This window comes from Phascolarctos cinereus, unplaced genomic scaffold (assembly GCF_003287225.1).
Source record: "Phascolarctos cinereus isolate Bilbo 61053 unplaced genomic scaffold, phaCin_HiC Scaffold_1;HRSCAF=81, whole genome shotgun sequence".
Taxonomy (NCBI): Eukaryota; Metazoa; Chordata; class Mammalia; order Diprotodontia; family Phascolarctidae; genus Phascolarctos; species Phascolarctos cinereus.
In genome coordinates, this window is record NW_027555514.1 from 24,322,038 (window position 1) to 24,345,819 (window position 23,782).

Below are 23,782 nucleotides of genomic sequence, written 5' to 3' on the forward strand. Positions count from 1 at the left end.
AATTGTTCTCACCCCACTTCAAGTCCCCCTCTGTGTCACTGACAGTCATTTTCTGTCTTCTGAGGTATGGAAGGTTTGGAATTAGTCTACAGGGGGGGATAGAGTACTCACATTGATTAAATCACTTTTTTTCTTTAAAGAATTTTATGTAGACACACAACAAAATATCCAATTCAGCTGGATTCTCGGTGAGTCAAAGCTTCTTCTTTCACTGCCAGCCTTTTAACCATATTCCTGCTTATTTGCTTCTCTACAATTATTGTCTCATTTAGTGAGATAATAGCCATTGTTTGCCTTTATTTGCATCTCTACCTAAAAGTTATAATCAGGGAGGAAGTTTGAAAGGGATTTCCATTGACTTTCAATTTAATCCCATAAATATTTATGAAGCGCCTGCTACATGCCAGGCACCAGGCATCTTGTTTGTCCTTTGCTTTCAAAGAGGACCAATGACATCATGAGGGATGTCTTGATTTGAGTGTGAATTGGATTTAAGTGAGGCAGAGCTGCACAAAGCCGTTGGCCTCACTCTTTCTTCCAGAGTCATCGAAGTCCACTGGCTGGGCAAAAGTCAGGACAACTGGTGATGGCCCAGGATGCAGTGAATGACCTTGGTGTCTTCAATGTCTGACCAACCTCTGTGTGCTCCACAGTGTCTGCTTCAGCCACTTTCATGGCTGTCGGAACACATTGTTCTCATCCACTCACTCCGCCAGGGGAAGTCTTCTCATGCTCAGAGTAGACATCCCCCTAACTCACTGAAAGTTTGAGCTCAGCTGGTGACCCTCAACCTGGTTTAGCCTGTCTGTGGGATAGTTTGCTGGGGTGTGGCCACTGCACATGCTTCAGTTTCTTGGAGCCACAGGTGAGAATTGAGTGCCAGGTGGACACCAAATGAATGTGCAGCCCTGAAAAGAACTTGGTAAGCCCTCATCCCCGAGGTGCTAGTCCTCCCTGAATAATGGTGCCACGCAAACAGAGACAAACATGAAACAGTGCCTCCCCTCAAGGAGCTTATATTCTGCTAGGGCGATACAACAAGTAAGGAATAATACAAAGTATGTACAATTAATTTCAAGGAAAAAAATACTGTTGGAGGGAGGGCAGATCCTTGTGTAGAGGGTGTCACGGGAGCTGAGCTTGGAAGGAAAGTGAGGTAAAGGGAAGGAGGGAGTGTATTCCACATGGACTAGACAGCCTAAGCAAATACACTCAATTGTCCACTTACTACATGTAATTGAATCAAGTAAGAAAGTCCTTCACCAAAAACCTCCTCTAATCTCTCAGCTTGGCATGGATATGACCCAGGGTTATTCAAAGGCACAGCAGCAGAGGACAACTCTGTTGGGTCTTGTCAAACTGGAAAGATATTGAGTGTGGGCCTGCCAATGGCCTGTTCATAGTGAGTATCTGCAGCCCAGCTCAGCTTTGTTCAAAGAGGCCCATCACCAGAACGTGGGTGGTGGATTTTTCAGGTACAACAACTCACAAAGATTTCCCATTAAGGTAGAGAGTGGTCGTTAAGCCACAGAAAGGATGCTCGGCATAGTAGACAAAGAGCCGCCCTAGGAATCAGAGAGATGTCAGTTTGAATTGCACCTCCGAGACACTATGTGACCCTGGGCAAATCACTTGGTCTACCTCAGTCTCCTCCTTCATAGAATGGGCTATGTAGAGGACCAGCACCTCTGGTGGGAGGGCTTGTTGAGGCTTTTTTGGGGCTGCTCATCCACCTTTGTGTCCACCCGCCACTCAACTCTCACCTGTGGCTCCAAGAAGTAGTAGTCAGACCCAGTAAACCATCTTGGCCAATGGGCTAAACCACGTTGAGGAAAACTGACAGGCCTCATACCCTTTGGTGAGTTAGGGAATGTCTACCCCAAGCATGTTCCCCTGGTAGAATGGGTGGATGAGAACGATTTGTTCGAGCCATTGTGAAGGCAGCTGAGGCAGGCACTGTGGAGCACTTAGAGCTTGGTCAGACATCGAAGACACCAAGGTCATTCAGTGCACCCTGGGCCGCTGCCAGTCATCTTGACTTTCATCTTGCCACTGGACTTCGATGACTCAGGGAGAGAGAGTGAGGCTGAAGACTTTGTGCAACTCTGCCTCACTTAAATCCTGCCCAAGTCAAGACATCATCCTGTGATGTCATTGGTCCCCGTGGAAAACAACAGCAATTAGTCCTAAAATCGAAGGTGAAGGGGTCAGGTGAGTTAATGTAGGTTGGTAAGTTATTTACACTGGCATTGCTGAACAGTTGATCCCTGGGGACTATGGGACTTCTGATGCTGCCACCTATGTTACATTTTCTGATTTCTTTTCCTCTGACTTCTGGTAAGAGCAACTCAAGATATGTTAGTAATGTTAAGCCCTCTTCCCAACACTTTGAGCAAGCAGGGTCATTTACAAAAATTCTATTGCTCTTCTCAAGTCTGTGGAGCCCCTCTTTTGTTACCACTGCTGAAAATTCAAGGGGAAGGAAGCCTGTTTCACGGCTTTTCTCTTTTAAAATTCTGTGAGAGTGGCATAGGCACTGATCAATGTAGTTTTACAAATTCAGAGGCTTTTTATGATCAACATTATCTCACTCTTTTGGAAATAATTAGGTCTATTTGATTGAACCGTAATATGTGCCTGACTACCCCCCATTAAATTTATTTTCTTTTGTTGTCGCTATTGACAAAGGATTCAGCATGTTTAAAATGCATGTGCATTCAAGTCTGAGAACAAATTAGGAAATTTTCTGGCCAAACTTTTCCTCAGGCTACATATTCATCCTCAGATCTTGATGGGATTCCAATTTATCTGGACCTTTTGTTCTAATCTATTGGGATGAAGGGAACTATCAGATGAGTCTGGGACTGAATTCCATTTCTTTAATCACCAGACCATGTGCTGCTGCCTAAAAGTTGGACCTGGGTATCTCCACAAATAGTGATGAGAAGATTGATTCAAAAACCAAACTGCGTGAAAATCAGAGCTAGCTTTTAGCCAGTGTATGGGATGTTCCCCAAATTGTGTTCTTTTTTTGAAATACTGAGGGGGAAACCTACAAAAAAGGCCTTATGTTGGTTTGATTGGAACAGTGTGCATTCCTATCTGTAATTACTCCATGTAAAGGTCTCATCTAACTTTGTTTAAGAGGGATTACAAAGGCCAAAAACTGCTGGGTAATGATCTGACTACCATCACAGCCAAAATGGCCCCTTGGAGTGTTAATGGAATGAACAAAGATGGGAAGGGACAGCAGCTGCCTAGTGGGGCTGTTTGGTAGAGCAATGCCAATTACTCAAAGCTGTAAAACAAGGCTAAGTTGTGTTTTGATGATGCCATCTTTGCTCTTAGGACTATAATGGGGAATCACAAAGCATGTCTTGGTATTTATTTGCTACTAACGTATTAAAATTTGGGTCCCACAAAGATGATATCAAAAATAGGGTTTTCTATGCCGGAGGCTCCCCGAACTAATAACTGGGGAGCAAGGTGGATGAGGGGAGTGAAGAAACCCTACAATTGTCCCAGGGCCATAACGAGGGCGAGGTCATGGACCTTTGCTCAGGGTGGGCGATTTGGAGAATTTCACAAGCACTCAGCAGGGTAAACTTCCTCTCATGGTCCAGGTGCTTGTGGAGGGACAGCGTCGGTGCTAGACTTTGCTTCCTCCTCCTTTGGCAGCCAGATTCCCAAAGTACCATTCTTCCCCTGGGTTCTCTATGCCCATACTGAATAGAAGCTCCTCAGGAGAAAGGGATTGAGTTATTCTTTGTTCTTGTATCTTCACTGCTTAGCAAACTGCCTGGCCCATAGTGAGCACTTAATAAATGCTGTTGATTCATGATTCATGGCCTTCTGCCTCCCTTCAGGAGCATGGACGTTTCTCGGAATTCTAGAGGCAGCCTCCTGCGTCCTGTGGTAGATTCTCTGTTCTCTCTGGCTTTGGATACAAAGTTTCGCAGTCTCCTGCTGGGGACCTGAGGTTTAGCCAACCTTACACAGTAGGGAATGTGATGGTAGCTGGGAGCCTGAAGGGGGCACCAGTGAGCAGAGACCTAGGCTTTGCTGGTGCTAAAAACAGTAGGTGTGTGGTGTGTAGGTGATCCATTGTGCCCGTGGATCAAAGGTGGACAATAGCATCCTTTCAGAGGATGCAAGGAGGTAGGATATTTGCCTGATTAGTTAGGTGCAATCTTTGCAGGCCTATTGCCAATCCATCAATTACACTAATGCTTTGCTAAGGCACATTGTGAGACATTGCGGTGTGGAAACAAGCCATTTGGCCTAAAGAAAAGCTTCATTACATGTTCATAAACGCTTCCTTCACTGGTTTCAGATTGTTGTCATTTTTAGTCATTTTTCAGCCATTTCCGACTTAGTGACCCCATTTGGGGGTTTTCTTGGCAAAGACTGGAGTGATTTGCATTCCCTTTCCCAATTCATTTTACAGATGAGGAAACGAGGCCAACAAAGTTAAGTGACTTGTCCAGGGTCATGCAGCTAGTAAATATTTGAGGCCAGATTTGAACTCACTAAGATGAGTCCTGATGAAGAAAGTCACAAAGCTGGTATTGCCTCTATAAGTCAAATCTACAATAACTCCTCCTTGGAAATAAGATAGTAAGTTTCTGCAACTCCAAGTTCAATTACATCCAAACCAACAAAGGTGTACTAAGTGCTTAATACATACAAGATGCTTCCTCATTATTAATGTGAGCTAAATTTAGTTTGAACTGATTGCATTTTTTTTTTCATTTTAAATGAACGAAAAGGAAAACTTGGGATATATGATACAAGCAATGAAATATGGTGGAGGATGCTCTTGGATTTGAATGCTGAGATTTTCCTGCATTAATCACATGAATAAATTTGATTTGGTGTGTGTGTGTGTGTGTATGTGTGTGTGTATGTGTGTATGTGTATGTGTGTATGTGTGTATGTGTGTGTGCGTGTGTGTGTGTGTGCGTGTGTATGTGTATGTATGTGCATGTGTGTGCATGTGTGTACGTGTACGTGTATGTGTGTGCATGTGTGTATGTGTGCGCATGTGTGTATGCATGTGTGTGCTTGTGTGTATGTGTGCATGCATGTGTATGTGTGTATGTGTATGTGTGCATGTTTGTATGTGTATGTGTGTATATGTGTGTATGTGTGTATGTGTATGTGTGTGCATGTGTGTATGTGTGTATGCATGTGTGTGCTTGTGTGTATGTGTGCATGCATGTGTATGTGTGTATGTATAGGTGTGCATGTTTGTATGTGTATGTGTGTGTATGTGTGTATGTGTGTGCATGTGTGTATGTGTGCGCATGTGTGTATGCATGTGTGTGCTTGTGTGTATGTGTGCATGCATGTGTATGTGTGTATGTTATGTGTGCATGTTTGTATGTGTATGTGTGTATATGTGTGTATGTGTGTATGTGTATGTGTGTGCATGTGTGTATGTGTGTGCATGTGTGTATGCATGTGTGTGCTTGTGTGTATGTGTGCATGCATGTGTATGTGTGTATGTATAGGTGTGCATGTTTGTATGTGTATGTGTGTATGTGTGTGTATGTGTGTATGTGTATGTGTGTGCATGTGTGTATGTGTGTGCATGTGTGTATGCATGTGTGTGCTTGTGTGTATGTGTGCATGCATGTGTATGTGTGTATGTATATGTGTATGTGTGCATGTGTGTATGTGTATGCATGCGTGTGTGTGTCTGTGTATGTGTGTCTGTGTACGTTTGAATGTGTGCATGTGCACAGGGAAAGGGTGTTGTAAACTGAGCATAGACAAGAGCTATTCAGAATGTTAAACAGCCGACCTACAGGAAGCCCACTGTCTAAAGCCTCTTAACCGTCATCCTATTTCAAACCTGGTTTCTTACCCCAATCTCGTTTATTTGAGCTTCACATGTGAATAACCATTACTACTAATAAAGTTTCCAGGTTTTGGCTGACTAGTTTAAAAAAAACCCAAAAAGTGAAGCTTTTTGTTAGACAAAATGAAAACAATCAAATTCATAAGTACAAAAATAATAAAAATGAATGAGAAGAGTTGGGATTGGGCATTACGACAAGTTGAGAAAGTTTGCTGTAGTAATTGATTGATTGTTTGTTTGTTTTTTGCTTTTTGGTGAGGCAATTAGGGTTAAGTGACTTGCCCAGGGTCACACAGCTAGTTAAGTGTCAAGTGTCTGAAGCCACATTTGAACTCAGGTCCTCCTGACTCCAAGGCTGGAGCTCTATGCACTACGCCACCTAGCTGCCCCCTGCTGTAGTGATTGAAAGAGTGACAAACAATGACTTTATTCAAAACACTGCAGACAATGAAGCAATGTAATTATTAAATATATATATATTTCTGAAATGAAGTAATATCTAAGTTCTCAAAGGAGGAGCTAAGTGATTTATAAAAAAGATATTGGTAGTAATACAATAATAGTAGGAATATTTAATATTCCCTTTTTAGAGCTAAATAAATCTAATAGAAAGAGAACCAAGAAGGAAAATGTAAAGCTGAAAAGATTTTTGGAAAAATTATATTTGAAAGGTGTTTGGTAATTTCTGGATGGCAATATTAAAGAACATTTTAATTTCTCAACATCACATCATTCCTTGACAAAAACTGATCATATACCAGGGCATAAAGTCATCATAAATGAGCATAAAAATGCAGAAACAATAAACAATATAGATAATAACATAGTAAAAACGGTTATTAGTCAAGTAAACCTAAGAAAAAGATACTGGTCAAAATGGAGACTAAAAGCATTCTAAATACATAGTCGTGCAAAGGTTAAATCATGGAAAAATTATTTTAAAGATGATGATAACAATGAGATGTCATATTCAGATCTATGCAACACAGCTGAAGTAGTCCTCAGAGGAAAAAATTAGAAACTCTGAAATTAAAAAAAAATAATGTGGAGTGACCTGTCTCAGGAGGTAGGTGATGTCTTTTCCTTGGCGGTCTCCAAACAGAGGTGGGATGGTCACTTATGAGTGAGGATTACTTTTGTATATGGGTTGGACTGTGAAATTCCTGAGGTCCCTTCCAAAACTCAAACTCTGTGATTGTCTGATGCACCTTATTTTATGGTGAAGAGAAAGTCAATGAATCAGAAATACAGCTCTCTGTTCATAATTTCCTTTAGTGTAGGCAGCGGCATCCTGAAGAATTAGTCACTCAAAGTCAGGAGCTGCTTAATTTTTGTTTTTGTATTCCTAGTTCCTGCCTTGGTACCTGGCCCAGAGTACTGGCACAATGATTGTTGACTGATTCACTAATTGAGTAGTGGAATCATGGAGTTGGAGGGATCTCTAGGAACTGGTAACAGCTGTCTTACAGAATCCACAACTGTCCGATTTCAGGTCCAGGCTTTTGAATGCCCCTGCACCTACCGGACAGTAATCTTCATCAAGAGAGGAATAAGATAAATTAGAAATATCTTAGCTGAAGTTTAATAAGCATAAAGTTATCTTTTTCAGGTTGGAGTTTTCTGTCCCCTGCTCCCCCTGCCCATTTTGTAAAATAACTGCTGGCCCTTTGCAAGGTAACCGTGTCCGTCATGCTTCACTCTCACAGGTGTGCTGATGAACTGGAGAAAAAATGCAAAGCAAGCTACCCAGGGAAGAGTAACTGGCAGCCTGCCAGGTCTTGGCAATGTTCCTTGGTGGCAGCACCAGATGCCTGAATCAAGCTTAGCAGATGGACCAGGAGCTCACTTGAAAAGTTTGGAATTACAGGTAGAAGCATGAGATAATGTATTGTCCTCTCCTTTTAGAAGACAGGGAAGAAGCCAAGCATTTACTGGGTGAAAGTGTTGAGTCTTTTGACCGAACTTTCAATTCAATTCAATTAATCAAACATTTATTAAACACATATTATGTAAAATTGTACTTCACCAGGCAGAGATAGAACCAGGCTATGGAAACTGGGGCTTTGCTCCATGGTGCAGAATTCTAGAGGGCACTGATAGCCCTCCTACTTCTCCACAGGTAGGAATAACTTAGCTTGGCTTCTAGTTATCAAGATTAATGGTTTGATCAACAGATTAGTATTTTGAAGCATCTATTGCATACCAGGCATTGGCCATACCAGTACAAAAAAGAAAGCAAGCTCTATTTGCAAGATTTTTGAAGTTTAAGTCCATATAAAGGAAAAACATTGCTCACTACCTGAGCAGATTCAATATGCACAATGAAATATGTATCACTGGACATGGCCAAGATGGCAGTTGGCTTTACTGGACCACACATATATTTACAAGGGTTTTGTTTTTCTTTTTCTCTTTCCCAATGTAATAGTTGAAAAGGTGAAAATAAATCCTTATTCACTGAAAAAATATAGCATAAATATCAAATATATAGCATAACTGTAAAGCGAACACATATAAATATATACACAGTAAATATAAGGTAGTTTGCAGGGAAGGGCTGCTCATCCACCCCTGATGTCCACCCATCACCTGACTCTCACCTGTAACTCCAAGAAGCTGTAGCACGCCCAGTGGCCACAACCTGGTAAAACCCTCTCAGCAGACGGGTGAACCAGGCTGAGGGTAACTCGTCAAACCTATCAGGGAGTGAGGGGGTAGCTATCCCAAACAAGTGAAGATTTTCCCCAGGTGGAATGGGTGGATGAGAACAATTTGTTCCAATGGCCGTGAAGGTGGCTGAAGCAGGTGCTATGGAGCGCTTAGAGCTTGGGCAGACATTGAAGGCCAAAGGCATTCATTGCATCCTGGGCCGTCCTGACTTTTGTCCTGCCACTGGACTTCAATGACTCTGGAGGAAAGGCTGACGACATCTTGCATCCCCAGCTCGTGTGTGGGTCAAGAATCACCCTGTGATGTCACTGGGGTCTTCTTTGAAAATGAAGGCTGAATAACAACATGAAGGCCTCAATAGAGGAAGGTCTGGAAGAATCCTTAGAGATGATCCAGCCCAACCCCCTCACTTCTCAGATGAGGAAACAAAGGCCCAGGCATTTCAGTGATTTGCTCAAGGTCACCCAGGTTGTCACTGTGTTCTCCTGATTCCGTGTTCATCACGTGGCCCTTCTGCCCCCCACTGCCTCAAAACGACTTCACGGGCTTGGGTCTTTTATAGAAAAGGGACAGTCAAAAGATAAAAAGAAGGGGTTGGCTTGGATGTTCTCCAAGGAGCTTCCTCTAGAGACTCATGACCTACTGAGAACTGACAACATAAGGAAGAGTTTGGGAACACCATGAAACAGACCTAGAACCCCAGTAGGGATGGCATGAACAGACTGCTCAGATCCTGAGGCTGGGCAGACGCAGAGCAACCATATTACTCAGGGTACCTTTGATCTTGCTCTCTTCCTTGAAGAGTAATAGCAGATAATGGCACAAGCATTTGGTTCATGTATAGTGGTTCAAATCCACCAAAGAAATAGTTTTTTTACAAAAGGAGCTGATCTGATTAAAGATGGGGGAAAATCATTGAACAGCTTCATGATGGGCAGAGTAAATGGTGGTCACCTCCCTGTAAGGCCATCCTGCTCCCCCAAAGGGTGCTGGGAGTGGACCCATTTCTGTTGATATCAGGTTGATGGGCTGAACTCGCAGGGTGAGGGCTGGACATGGCAATTTCCTCCTTCTGCCTTTCAACATTGAGAAGAAGCAATACCAGGTGAGGAATAGGTATGTGAAGTTTGGAGTTGAAGCCAGAACTGTCTAATTATCAAAGGGATAGTTGGCCTTTGAGCCAGGAACATAGGGATTCAAATCCTAGCTCTGTACCTTACTGGATGTGTGTGCCTATCTCTCTGAGCCTCAGCTTTCTCATCTGTAAAATGGGGCTAATGATATAGTTACTGTGACATTCAAATAAGATGGTGTGCATTGGGGCAGCTAGGTGGCACAGTGGATAGAGCACCGGCCCCGGAGTAAGGAGGACCTGAGTTCAAATCCAGCCTCAGACGCATAACACTCACTAGCTGTGTGACTCTGGGCAAGTCACTTAACCCTGATTGCCCCACCCCATGTTCCCCCCCAAGAAAAGGGTAAGCTTAAGATGGTGTGCGTAAAGTATGTGTATGTGTCACTTAGCAGAGGCATAAAAATTCTAAAGTTGGAAGAGACGCTAGAGGTCACCTGGTCCCATCTCCCCACTATTGGGCGTAACAACAATAGCTAGCATTCATATAGCACTTTAAGGTTTGCAGAGGGCTGCACCTGCTATCTCATTCATTCCTAACAACAACCCTGGGAGGGTATATGTTAATTATTACCCTAATTTTACAGATGAGGAAGAGAACAAACATTTTTTAGTGCCAGGCACTGTACTAAGAACGTTACAAATGTTATCTTGCTTGATCCTTACAACAATCCTGGGAGGTAGTAGTATAACTATTTCCACTTCATAGTTGAGGAAACTGAGGCAAACAGATGTTAAGTGACTTGCTCAGGGTCATATAGCAAGTAAGTGTTCTGAGGCAAGATTTGAACTTAAGTCTTCCTGGTTTCTGGCAGTACCATCTACTTGCCTGACAGATAAGGAAACTGAGGCTGAGAAAGGTTAAGTAGTTTGTCTAGCAGGTTCATAGAGCTGGTGAGTACCAGAAACAGGATTTGAATTCAGTATTCTTCACTCTAGGCAGCTAGGTAGCCTCAGACACTTATTAGCTCTATGATCCTGGGCAAGTCACTTCACTCTGTTTGCCTCAGTTTCCTCATCTGTAAAATGAGCTGGAGAAGAAAATGGCAATCTCTCCAGTGTCTCTGCCAAGAAAACCCCAAAGGGGGTGATGAAGAGTAGGACACAACTAAAAATGACTGAATGACACCACCACCAAATTCTTGACTCCAAGGCCAATACTCCACCTACTATTTGCCTTAGCTGTGGAGAGATGAAAACAACGGAAAGTTACCCAAGGTCACATAGACAGAATAAATGATAGAATTAGGATTTGAACTCAAGTCTTGGCTTCACGTCTTTCAGCCTTCTTCCCTCTGTACCATGTGGTTGTCTCACTAAGGCAAAGTTAGACAGCAAGTGATACTTTAAAAAAAAAAAAAGTAACCTTTTGAAGTAAGTGAAAGCCTGGTGGCCAGCCAGGAGTCAGAGGGCTTGTCACCTAGGGGATATCATTGACCTAACTGAGGGAGCCAGAGCTTCCAAGAGCAAGCCAAGGTTCTAGGTCTAAGAGGTCAAAGAAAATTGAGCCAATGTGTCTTCATGGGTTAAGGCTGAAAATCCTCAAGGAGGCAGGCTAGCTCAAAGCATAGCTTGTCAGTGTGCTCAGGTATAAATGCCTTGGAAATCTGCAACCTTGACAAATGAGGGCTTGGTTATTGTTTTGTTCATTATCTAGAAATAAGAAAATGATGGAGAAAATGTCAATAATGAAAATTTAACAGACAAGTGGGTGATTCTACATTGTTTTCCTCCAGAGATCCAGCTACTATTAAACATTTATAAGTCCATCCTTGGCCAACACCTATAAAAATGGGTTTTATCTAGCATTCTAATAGGTCCTGGATTAGTAAATTATAGTTTTATTATGGTATTATAGCATTTATTATAGTATTATAGTAAATTATAGATTTAAAGCCTGAAGGAACCTAAGGCACCATTGAGTTCAACTCTCTAATTATATAGGTAGGGAAACTGAGGCAGGGAGAAGTGAATTCACATTCGCAAGGTCCTATCTTCTGCAGAAGAATACCTGGGTTCCTACCCTGTTAGCTCCCACATCTGGTATGTACAAGGTTGTTCGCATGTTGTCTCTCCTATTATAATAGGAGATTACCCAATTGATAAATGGTTAAAGAACATAGACACTTTTAAAAGGATGAAACTAAGCTATCAATAGCTATATTAAAAATACTCTGAATCACTAATAATAAAAGAAATAAAAATTAAAACTCTTCTGAAGTTCTACCTCACATCCATCAGAACACCATTTCTGACAAATGCTGGAGGGGCTGGAGGAAACAGTTACATTAATGCATCCTGGGTAGAGCTGTGAACTGGTCTAGCCATTGTGGAAAGCAATTTGGAACCATGTATGCCCTTTGACCTGGTGATAGTGCTCATAAGTCTATACCCCAAAGAGATAAAAGAAAGAGAAAGAGGACCTATCTGCACAAAAATATAGCAGCTCTTTTTATGATGGCAAAGAATTAGAAATTAAGGAAGAGGTGCCTATCAATTAGAGAATGTACGAATGACTCATGAGATATACGTATCATGTCATACTATTGTGTTATAAGAAATGATGAAAAGAATGGTTTCAGAGAAGCCTAGAAGGACTTGTATGCAGGGTGAAGTAAGCAAAACCAGCAGAAGGCTTCAACTTGATTCCAGACACTTGATTGTCAGGAAACATGTTTGTTGTGGTACTGTAATGGTTGGGGGTCATGGCCAGTGGGTTATCTGACAATTTGGGAGTGCCCAGAGTAGGAGGCTTGAGGTGGCTATATGGGGAGGTGGGGGGCTTGGGGCTACAAATACAGAGATTTTTGTGTACTTTTATATACGTTTTTATATTTGAGCATGGGGATAAAAATGCAATAAATGAAACAATTCCTACTTGCAGGGAGTTTATTTTCCTAGTGGGGGAGATGCAGATGTAGGTAAAAATCATACAGAATAAATATGAAAATATATAAAAAGAACAAATATAAATAAACACAAAGTTAGTGGGAGTGGGAAGGCTTATTAACACCACTTAGCAGCACTGCTCTTCTTTCCCATGAAGTATCCCTCGTCATCATGAAGAGAACACTCGATTTACCCAGGCTCATTGGCTGGTCAAGGATCACATTCTTTATTTTGATCAATGAAGAAATGGTTGATTCCTTGGCCCCATAAAGAGATGATTGAAGTTCCTCGTGCTCTCCATTTGAGGGCTAAAGACTAATCCTATTGAAGTCATTAAGGATCACAACAGAAACAGGCTGCCTTTGTTTTCTAAGCTGGCACCACGAAACAATCCGGGAGAGGAGCAAAAGGCTGTAAGCCCTGGCATAACAAAGATTGTCCCGTTGTGAAAGGCCCTAGAGCTGCTCAGGCTCTGATTTTTATGATTTATTCAACACATAAAGCCTCTCACTCCTCTGTTCAAATATTTATAGCCAGACCTGGTGGAGTTGGGTATATTTAAAAGGCCTGAATCAACCTGTAAGAATTAGGGGGGGAAAAAAACCTGTCAGGAGACAGGTTGTGTCCGATGAGAGCAGTCAGACCAGAACCTCCATTGCTAGGTCACATGAACTTGATTATGGTTAAAGAGAGGCAGCAGAGTTGTTATTTTCCTAGAGCAAAAGTCTCCTATTTTAGCTAGTTCACTTCTTTCTCCCTTTAATTAAGTTGTGGCTCTCTTTATAATTAAGTGGTGAAGTTAGTGGCTGAGATGATGTGTTTTTGTCCACTCAGCAGAGCGTGGAAGTGGGGAGGGGAGTGGTGGTTTGTCTTTTCCCCTTAATGCTCAAGCTGTTTTCAGCATCTTTAATCGCTTAGGTTGTAATTCACAGGCAAGGTTGCCATGCAGAGGCTTCTTTATACAGCCATGGCACTTGATCACTTAAACACTGACAGACGGGGAAATGGTAATCCTCGAGAAGTGGGAAGAGCTCCGTCCTTAACTAGTTTTGTGACTCTGGGGCCCATGATGGGACCTCACACAGAAAGAGGATTGGGTCAGGAAACTGGACCTATAAAGGGGAAATCGACTTTTCCAGGGTCACACAAACTGGTAAATGGCTGAGGCACAGACTCAAACACGTCTCAGCTCCAAAGCTAGGGTTCTTTTCACCCCACTCCATGTTCTTTTATAGGCTCTGCTCCCAACTCTGCATACTTCTTGCTCTACCATGACCCATGGGATGTCTTGCAGCTGATGATCGCTCAGCCTCTGCCATCCCTTCCTCTGATCTATTCCTTCCAAAACTTCAGTTTTCAGAATGAGTTCCCATGCTGGTCACATTCACAATTTCACTTCTTTCTGAGATCTTTTCTTTCCTTCTGGTTGTATTTGTACTCAGGTCACAAACCCATCAACGAGTTAGGAGGATGCCTACCCTAAGCATGTGAAGATTTCCCCCAGCAGATTTGGAGAATAGGAGTGATATGTTCCAATGGCCGTGAAGGTGACTGATGTCGGCGCTGTGGAGTGCTTAGGGCTTGGTCAGCCATGGAGGATTCCAAGGTCATCCACTGCACCCTGGACCTTGTCTTGCCGCTGGACTTCGATGACTCAGGAAGAGAGAGTAAGGCTAATGACTCTATGTAACTCTGTCTCACTTCAACTCATACACAAGTCAACATATCAGCCATGATATCATTGCTCCTCTTAGAATGAACAATAATTTGTACTCCCACAGCTTACCATAATGCCTGGCACATGATAAGCATCTAATAAATAAATGTTCTTCCCTCTGTGTCATAATTCTACAATAAAAAATGTCAACATAGCTAGTCATAAGAGAAACACTTTATGTCTCTAATTACCTTTTCATCTAAAGACCCCAAAACAGATTCTACACATTATTATTATTTTTTTTACTACAAGCTGCTAGGTGGTACAATGAATAGAATGTTAGACTTGGAGTCAAGAAGATCTGAGTTCAAGGCTGACTACAGACGCTTACTAGCTGTGAGACTGTGGGTAAAGTCACTTAACCTCTGTCTGCCTCAGCTTCCTTCTCTGTAAAATCAGGATGATAACAACACAACAACAGAGTTGTTGTGAGGATAAAATGATATAATACTTGTAAAAAAGTTCTTTTTTGGGGCAGTGAGGTGGCACAGTGGATAGAGCACCGGACCTGACTTCAAATCCGGCCTCAGACCAAACACTTGACATGTACTAGCTGTGTGAACTTAGGCAAGTCACTTAACCCCAATTGCCTCACTTAAAAAAAAAGTTCTTAACTTTTTTTTTTTTTTTAGGTAATCGGGTTAAGTGATTTGCCCAGGGTCACACAGCTAGTAAGTGTTAAGTGTTTGGTTTGAGGCTGGATTTGAACTCAGGTCCTCCTGACTTCAGGGCTGGTGCTCTATCCACTGTGCCCCCTAGCTGCCCCTTCAAAAAAAGTTCTTAGCTCAGTGCCTGGCAAATAGTAGGTCCTATATACATGTTAGTTATTATTATTATTGCTATTACAAATATTATCTGAAATTTATATGGCGCTTTGTAATTTACACAGTTTTTTATATAAATTATTTCTTTTGAGTCTCACAAGAACCTTCTGAGGTAGGTCGTAATATCCCTGCCTGCAGATAAGAAAACGGAGGAATCCAGAGATTAAATGACAGTCACACAACTCATCAATGTTCAACTAATGGGATCTGGCACCTACTTGTCGTTCATTGTTTTTTTCCAATCGTTTCTGTCTCTTTGTTACCCCATTTGAGATGTTCTTGGCAGAAACACTGGAGTGGTTAGCCATTTTTTCGTTTATTTTACAGATGAGGAAACTGAGGCAAACAGGGTTAAGTGACTTGCTCAGAGTCACGTGGCTAGTAAGTGTCTGAGGCCGTATTTGAACTGAGGTCTGAACTGATTCCAAGCTCAGCGCTCTGTACCCTATGGCGCCACCTAGGGGCCTAAACAGATCGGTTGCAGAAACAAATCAGTGAGTCATTCCAAACGTAGAGGGAACATTTTGCTAACTTGATAACCTGGCCATGAGTCCTAAGCCAATAATTCTTAGAAGGAAACCTGTGTGCTTTCAGATCTATCCACGAGGAACAACAGGGCACAGACTCGCAGTGGTGCTGAATCCCCAAAGGCCACATAGTGACTTAGAAAATTGCAAACATTTTCCATGTTGTACTGCATTTTTATTTATTTGGTGAAATGTTTCCCAATCCCGTTTTAATCTGGTTCCCCACCCCTAATCAGCTGGAGTTTGACACCTGTGGATAAGTCACTGGACTAAGAGTCAGGAAGCCCAGAGTTCAAATCCTGCCTCAGATAATTGCTAGTTTTGTGACCCCAGGCAAGGCATTTAACATCTCTGTGCCTCAGTTTCCTCATCTGTAAAATGAAGGTGTTAGATTTGGTCATCTCTAAGGTCTCTTCTAGGGTTAGGAGGCAAGGAGGCCCAGTGGATAGAGCACTGGACCTGATGTCAGGAAAACCTCAGTTCAAATCAGGCGTCAGACACTTATTAGCTGTGTGACTTTGGGCCAAGTCATTTAACCTCTGTTGGCTTCAGTTTCCTCATTTGTAAAATGGAGATAATAATAGTATCTACCTCCCAGGGTTGTTATGAGGATAAAATATACCATATATATATTATATATATATATATATATATATATATATATTATTTTATATATATATATGTATGTATGTATAACAGATGTATAATACTTCTCACGTCTTAAAGCACTATATAAATGTACGCTATTGTTGCTGTTGGTAGAGTTGGCCAATGGTAGACCAACTGCTGGAACACAGCTCTTCCTTTTCAGTAGAGAAGAGTGGTCTTTCCATTCAGCCTTCATATTTCTTATCATGGAGACAGACAGTACCCACACACTCCCATGTGATACGAATACCTCCTTGCAATCTGACTAATCCAAGCATCTAGCATATACTGATGAAGTAGACAAAACACAGTGCTGGATTTCAGAAAACTCTGGGTTAATATCCCACCACAGACCATTCACGAGCTGGGTGGCTTCTCAGATTTATCATCTATAAAATAATACCGATAATACCACCCACGATACCCACTCACAGGGTGCTTCTGAAGCTCAAATGACATGATAGAAACTTGGAAAGCACTTCATAAATGCTGTTGTTATCTACAGGGCACTATGTAAAGTACTGAGGCTGCAGCAGGAGAAAGATGGCTCAACCCCTGCCCTCAGCAGGTTTAAAATCTCTTAGTTTATAGGGAACATATAATTGTGAGGAGGCAAAGTTTTGACTGACTTAGGCTCTAATAGTCAAAGAAAGTGCACTTACTGCCAGCTCCTTTTAATTCATTATTTCTGAATTCCATTTTTTTTTTGAGGCTGTGCTTCCCTGTTTCACTTAGGCCAGTCATGGACCTAGGCATGGAAGCTTCAAACTCCTCTGTTTCTGACCTGGATGACTTTTCTTTTCTCTAGGCAACCTGAAGGCCCCTCATTCCTGGGGTTGCTGCAAATGGCCTTCGGGACCTACAGAACTCTGGAAGTCAAGCGATCCACCAGCAGTAGGGATGACGCATGTGCCCTCCTCCACACCTAGCCCATTCTTGACTTCTTTGCTGGTCTTTCCCTCCTTTCAATGTCCTGGACTTCTTGATTATTTCCTAAAGTTCTATTGGTGAAACATCTACCTATGTAGACAATATTTGTGTTTATTTGAAGACAACTCATTCTCCCTCCCCCTCCAACAATACCCTTTCCATTATGATACAGACATTTTAATCGTGTTATTTTTGAACCTCCTCCCCAGTATTCTTTTCTCTTTATCAGGAAACTCCAGAGTTTTGAGTTGACAGTTTGGAGAATTCATGGATTTGTGACTTTTGAGGATGAGTGCATCTCATTACTTGGACTTTGAAACAAATTGTATTCAAATGAAATAAATCATCTGCGGACAGACCAATTTGTATCTCTCTCTTCCATGTCCAAGGCTGTTTTAGATTCTGAGAGTACCTAGATTTCATTTAAACTGCACTGCACTGTTAATTTTTAAAAGAAGAAGGAGGCGGATGCTACAACTCAAAGATAACATTACCCTTTAGCGACTTCTCATTATCATCTTGTAGGTGCCCAAAATAGCTCATCAGGAAAGCATCTGTCTCTAGTTTTGTGGCTTTCTTCCTGTTGGGTGTATCTCTTGAACAATCGCTTACGGGTCAGATCAAAGAGAGGCTTTAAAAAAAGGTTCCATTTAGAGGATGGTCAGGAATTCTCGGGTATGTAAAATGAGTAATAATCAACAGTAACTAAATCCAGCTGTTATTTGGGGTTCATCATGGGTTTCAAACCATGGGCACACTTATTCAAGAAAAATCAGAGAACGTCTTGGCCTAGCACTTTGCCATTTCATCTTGAAACTCAGGTGCATTCCAGGGAAATTTAATTCAGAAGAGCCAGATTCTTTTATGCTTAAATCATCAATGTGTTATTTATGAAGAATTTCTCAGGACCCAGCAATCATTCACTGAGGAGCTACGGAGGGACTCTTATTGCATTGTTTTAAACACCTGAAAGTAAGGCATTTCAACAAATAAATCTGATGAGAGAGATATTGGCCTGAAATTCAGACCCCAGATCAATCAATCAATCAAGTATTAAGTGCCTACTATGTGCCAGGCACTGTACTAGGCACTTGGGGATACTAGTTAAAAAAATTCCCTATTCTTAAGGTTTGCATTTAAATGGAGGAGACAACAAACATAAACATACATATATGTATGTGTATATATATGTATATATAAGCATATCTGAACATACATATGCGCACAAATATACATGCATACACAGTACACAAACATGTGTTAATATGTGCACGTGTATTATGTAGTACATACAGGTACATACAAACACATGCAATAGAAAATATATGTACATATACTTCACATAGTATGTGTACACATGTATACAAATGCATATAGCATAAATGTAAAATCAAATGTAATTTGGGAGGAGGGTGCTAGCATGTGGGAGTATCAGAAAGGGTTCATGCAGAAGATGGTGCTATATGAATATAGTGCCAATTAGGTGCCAATGACATGTAGACTGTAATGATTCTGCCCCAAATGTGCTACAGGAAGACTAGAAAAGACCATTAGGAGACTGCAGTAGGTAGATACAGGAAAAGCCTTGTGCTGGAAGTAAAACAAGATTGAGATTATTGAGGAATTAATTCTTAAGACAGTCAAAAGGGTATTGGAATCAGGGGCATTGCCACTGGGTGGGTGGGGGAGAAGGAGATTAAGAAGGTATCAATAACTACCAATCCATAAGTTTTCTTTCTCATTGCTTAAAAAAAACTTTACAAGAATAATGTTAAACTGTCTTAAGGGTATCATTGACAAAATATGAGGAAGAGGGAGCAGGCACATTTTTACACATGATATTCTATGGCAGACTACAGCTTTGTAGTAGCAAAATTGGCTGAAGGGTATCAGATACTAGATTCCACTATTCTTGAGGGATCTAAAAGGTCATAAAGGTAAAACTAAGACCGAAAAGCCTTGCTCTCAAGGAGCTTACATTCAAACTAAGATAACACTTATTGTATTGGTAGCCAGAGAAGAGAATGCTTGGCGACTCACAAGGATGGTGAGTTGATTCATAAGATAATCAGCTGGCATTCTTTCTAGAAGCAATGATACTATTGGTTTCATTACTGCACCCAGAGTGATGTATGGGGGTGAGGGTGTTGACAAGAAAGCTAAGGTGAGTGGCTGCATGAGAAATGAAATCTGGTCTGGTCTGGGGACAGTTAGGTATAGTGGGCTGGTTGTAGAAGAAAGAGACAATACCAGGACTTTGAATGGTCAAAAATTCCATGCTCTTTCTGGGACTTTTGGAATCTTTATTGAAGGTCAGGAAACAACTGTAATGGAGAGGCGTCTTCCCCGCTGTTAATTAACCTACAAATACTGCCTAATCCACAGGATGAATATTGTGGTCATTTGTAAACTTTGTTATATTTTTTTTAAAAAAAGGCTGGTTCCCAAACAGTAAAGAACAATTCAAGTCAATTCTTCTGGGAAGTTACAAAATTGAGCTGCCCTTTCCAGAGATCAGGAGAGCCCACGTCACATCCTGTATTACTACATTTGGAGAATTCCCTGGGAGTTTCATGGGATGGGAAACTGAATTTGCTTTTTCTTAGCTCTAACAGATGAGCCCAGATAGCAAATGCAAGACAACATTGCTAGTCCACCCCCCCCCCCATTTCATCTTCTCCAATTCTGCCCTTCCCTTTGAGTCCCTGGTGAAAACAAGTGATCTGTGAGCCAGCACTTCCTTGGAGCTGAAAGTGTGGCAAATGTGAACCTATTATTTAGAGAGGATGCTGCCAAAAGTAATAGGACAGGGAAGGAAAGTGTAGGCTTAATTTCAGGAAAGGTATCTTAACAATGAAAACAATTGGAGCCCTCTCGAGGGAAAGAAATGTGCCATTGTGTTAGCATGGACAAAGGATCTTAGAACATAGTCCAGGGTCCTCTGTGCAGTAAGACCCGTGATGAATTAAATGATCTCATAGCCCATTATGTCTTACATTGTTCAGGATTCCATGTTGATAATTACATTTTTCTTCTTTCCCAAGGGAGGGACTATGAAAACTGGTTCCAGAGCCATTGATTAAGGCTGCCAGTTGGTGCTTCCAGTTAACAGTGATGATTTAAAATTAAAGAATTAGAAATAGCACAGAGCCTCAGAGGACATCCAGTCCAATTACCCTCATTTTACAGCTGAGGAAACAGGCCCAAAGTGGGGGGAGGTGTGATTTGTCCAAGGTTATACAGATAGGAAGAAGTAGAGCTGGGGTCTTCTTATTCCACTCAGGTGGTTTTCCCCCTCACTTTCCTGAGCTTCCTCTCATATAGTGATCCCCGCTTATAACATTTCTAGTTAGAGATCACCCAGAATTCATTGAGGATTTCCAATGCGGAAGAATTCACTACCTGCCAAGGAAGCTGATTCCACTCTGAGAAAGTTCTAATCGTCAACAACTTCTTCTTGACCTTGCGCCTAAATTTGCTTCTTTGAAACTGTAATTCATTGTTCATAATCCTGCTTTCTGGGGCCAAGCAGAATAAAGATAATTTCTCTTTGTACAAGACAACCCTTCAAATTCCTGAAGACAGTTCTAATGTCCCATCTCCACTCTCCATCCCCTCCCCAGGTTCTCTCCCACTTTCTCTCCATCTTTACTGATGCTGCTAGACTCATCTTCCCCACTAAAAATCTATCCTTCCTCCAAACATTCCTATTTATGTCAAGAGTAACACTACCTTTCCAGTTACTCAGGTCTGACATCCAAGTTATCCTTAATGCTTCCCTCTTCCTCACCTCCAAGTGACTCTACCTCCATGATAAATCATCCATTTTCTCTTTCTATTGACGAAGCCAAGTTTAGGCCCTGATTGCTTCTTGCTAGAGTCTTCTGTTTGCTTTCTGGGATCTCAGTCTCTCCGCTCTCCAATTCATCTTCCATAAAGCTGCCCAAATCTTCTTCCTAACATAGAACTCTTATCATGTCACTCCATTGATGAAGGGTCTTCTGGGGCAAAAAAAGTCAGATCTTCAGTGTCTCTTCCTTGTGCCTAGGATAAAATATCATCTCCTCAGCGGGGCATAGCATTTAAAGCCCTTCACAGTTTGTCTCCATCTAATCTTTCAAGACATTTCACATCAAGAACTTAATGTCCAGCCAAACTGATCTATCTGCCATTGCCAGAATATGGCATTGCGTCTTCTGTCTTTATGCCTTTGCAGTCTGTCCTCCACACCTGCAATACACTTGCTGCTTTGTCTTCTATTACAGGAAGTCCCCTAGTTGTTAGCACTCTTTCCTTCAAATTAGCATGTCTATGTTTACCTGTTTAAATATTGCATCCTGTGGTAGAATGTAAGATCATTAGGAAATTGCTTTTTAATTTTGTTCCTCTATCTCTAACACTAACACAGTGCCTTACATATAGTAAGAGTTTGATAAATGCTTATCGGATTAGATTGGAGTCTTTATGCATAATCTAAGCAGATAATTTACTCCTCAGCTCAAACTCTTTCAATAGCTCCCTTCCCCCCACCCCAGATAGATGGGACATTATAATTTCCATTTTACAGATGTGGAAACTGAGGCCAAGCAAATCTAGAGACTTGTCCAAGGTTAGATAGCTAGTAAATGGCAGACCCTGATTTGAGACTAGAATCTCTGGATCCAGATTCAATGTTCTCTCTCCTCTTCCTCTTTCCATTTCCCTCTTCTCTTCTCTTCTCTTCTCTTCTCTTCTCTTCTCTTCTCTTCTCTTCTCTTCTCTTCTCTTCTCTTCTCTTCTCTTCTCTTCTCTTCTCTTCTCTTCTCTTCTCTTCTCTCTGTCTCTGTCTCTCTGTCTCTCTCTCTGCTGTACCATATAGCCACTGGATTTCAAATGGTCTGCCTGGCAGCAAGTTAAAGTAGTTATGGTAGGGAGAAGGGAGGCTTTCCCAATCAGGCAGTGTTGATAGCCAAAGTGGAGGAATAGGAGGGGAATTCAATCACAATCCTTCTTAAGCAGCTGTGACGTATAGTACATTGTATTTGGTGTTGGGGATGAGAAGAGAGCAGTGAAATGGTGTTTAATCTGAATTATACACTGTGTGCACCTAGTAAGGTACAACTTTGGGCAAACTCAGAAGCCCAGGGCTATACCTAGGCATTTTTCAGCCTGGGGCTAATACTACAGACTGTATCTAGGTCAAGTAACCCACAATAGGACCTGGCTTAAGGTGTTGGGGGCAGAGGAATGCCATCCTCATAAGGAGGGGTCAAATCTAAGTACCCTGGGACACAGACCTCTGCATTTACTGGAATGAGTGTGGTGGGCAGGGAATGAGCTCATAGTAGTGTGGGACTTGGTTGCTTCTTATATTAAATATTTTTTGCTAACTCAGTCATTTATGCAATGCTCAGAGTGTTCTATGTCCCCCCCCCCCCCCCCGCCCCCAGTAATATTCAGGGTCAGAAGCTGTCCCTGGGGTGGGGCAAAAACACTCTTTCAAAGTCTTTGCCAAAGAGATAAGGAGCCTTAACTTAGTCTGCTCCCAAGGCATGAATATTCAGGTGAGATTTTCCCCCTATAGTTCCAATACAAATAGCAATGTGCTTATTTTTTGTGGGCCATAAAATAAAAATCATTTACAATTTAAAAATCACAGCCTATTTAGAAAAGGGTCCTTAATGGTCATTATAAATCTATTTTGGAAAGGTAAGCGCAAAATGACCATTTAGTTTTAAGTGCCTTTCCATCAAAACATATAATGAACTTGGCTGCAAGGATTTTAGCACATCGGCCAGAGCGTAATTAATATATGGAAATATATTAAATATAATCATGAGATGAATAAAATTAAGTAATAGGAATTCAGACTGAAAGTGGGGTTATTAGTTTTAGCATCCATAATATCTTTTCATTTGCGAGGCAGCAATCCCTACTTAATAGGCTACAGCTGAGGGGATGCTGCAAATTATAGCAGAAAGTGCTATTAGAAAAACACCACCACCCATCTGCATGTTTTAGATAAAAGAGAATGGAATCCCTCTGACTGCACATTTAGAGCTGAGCGATTCAAGCAAGAGGCTCAGTGTCCCATCATCAGGAATGTGGTGAAGTGGATGCCTGCCCAAGGTGGGAGGTGGGTGGATGGGATAGGTGGATGGGATCTAAGGCCCCTTCAGACTGTAGGATTGTATCAACGAAATGTACAACCACTCTAGGGATTGGGATGGGGGTAGTGAGTAGGGCTAAAGCTGGCCAGCATCTTTGGTCTATCACCATCTCTTTTAAATGGGTCAAATCAATAGAGTATTTATTTGTTAAGTATTCATTGTAAGCACCTAGTTCTTCAGTAGATTTTCTGGATTTAATTACCATCTCCAAGCCTAATGATTCTCCAATACACATTTCCTGTCCCAATCTCTCCCATCTCATATCTCCAACTGTCTTTCAGATATGTCAGACTGGATGGCCAGTAGACATTCTCCTCAAGATGTCCAAAACAGAATCCATTATTTCCCCTTTCTTTCTACATTCCCTATTATTGTAGAGGACAACACCATTTTCCCAATCCCTCAGGCTCACAACCCAGGAGTCACCCTGGAC

The 23,782-nt window shown here is 41.7% G+C and overlaps 1 long non-coding RNA gene across 1 annotated transcript in view; it reads left to right on the plus strand.

The window, feature by feature from the left end:
* LOC144457499 (uncharacterized) overlaps nt 1-17,549 on the plus strand; it is a 34,017-nt gene extending 16,468 nt beyond the window's left edge. Inside the window, exons 2-3 of the long non-coding RNA XR_013486846.1 lie at nt 13,997-14,221; nt 17,079-17,549. This is a non-coding gene — a long non-coding RNA (uncharacterized LOC144457499). The remainder of the gene's footprint in view (nt 1-13,996; nt 14,222-17,078) is intronic.
* Nucleotides 17,550-23,782: the final 6,233 nt, after the last annotated feature.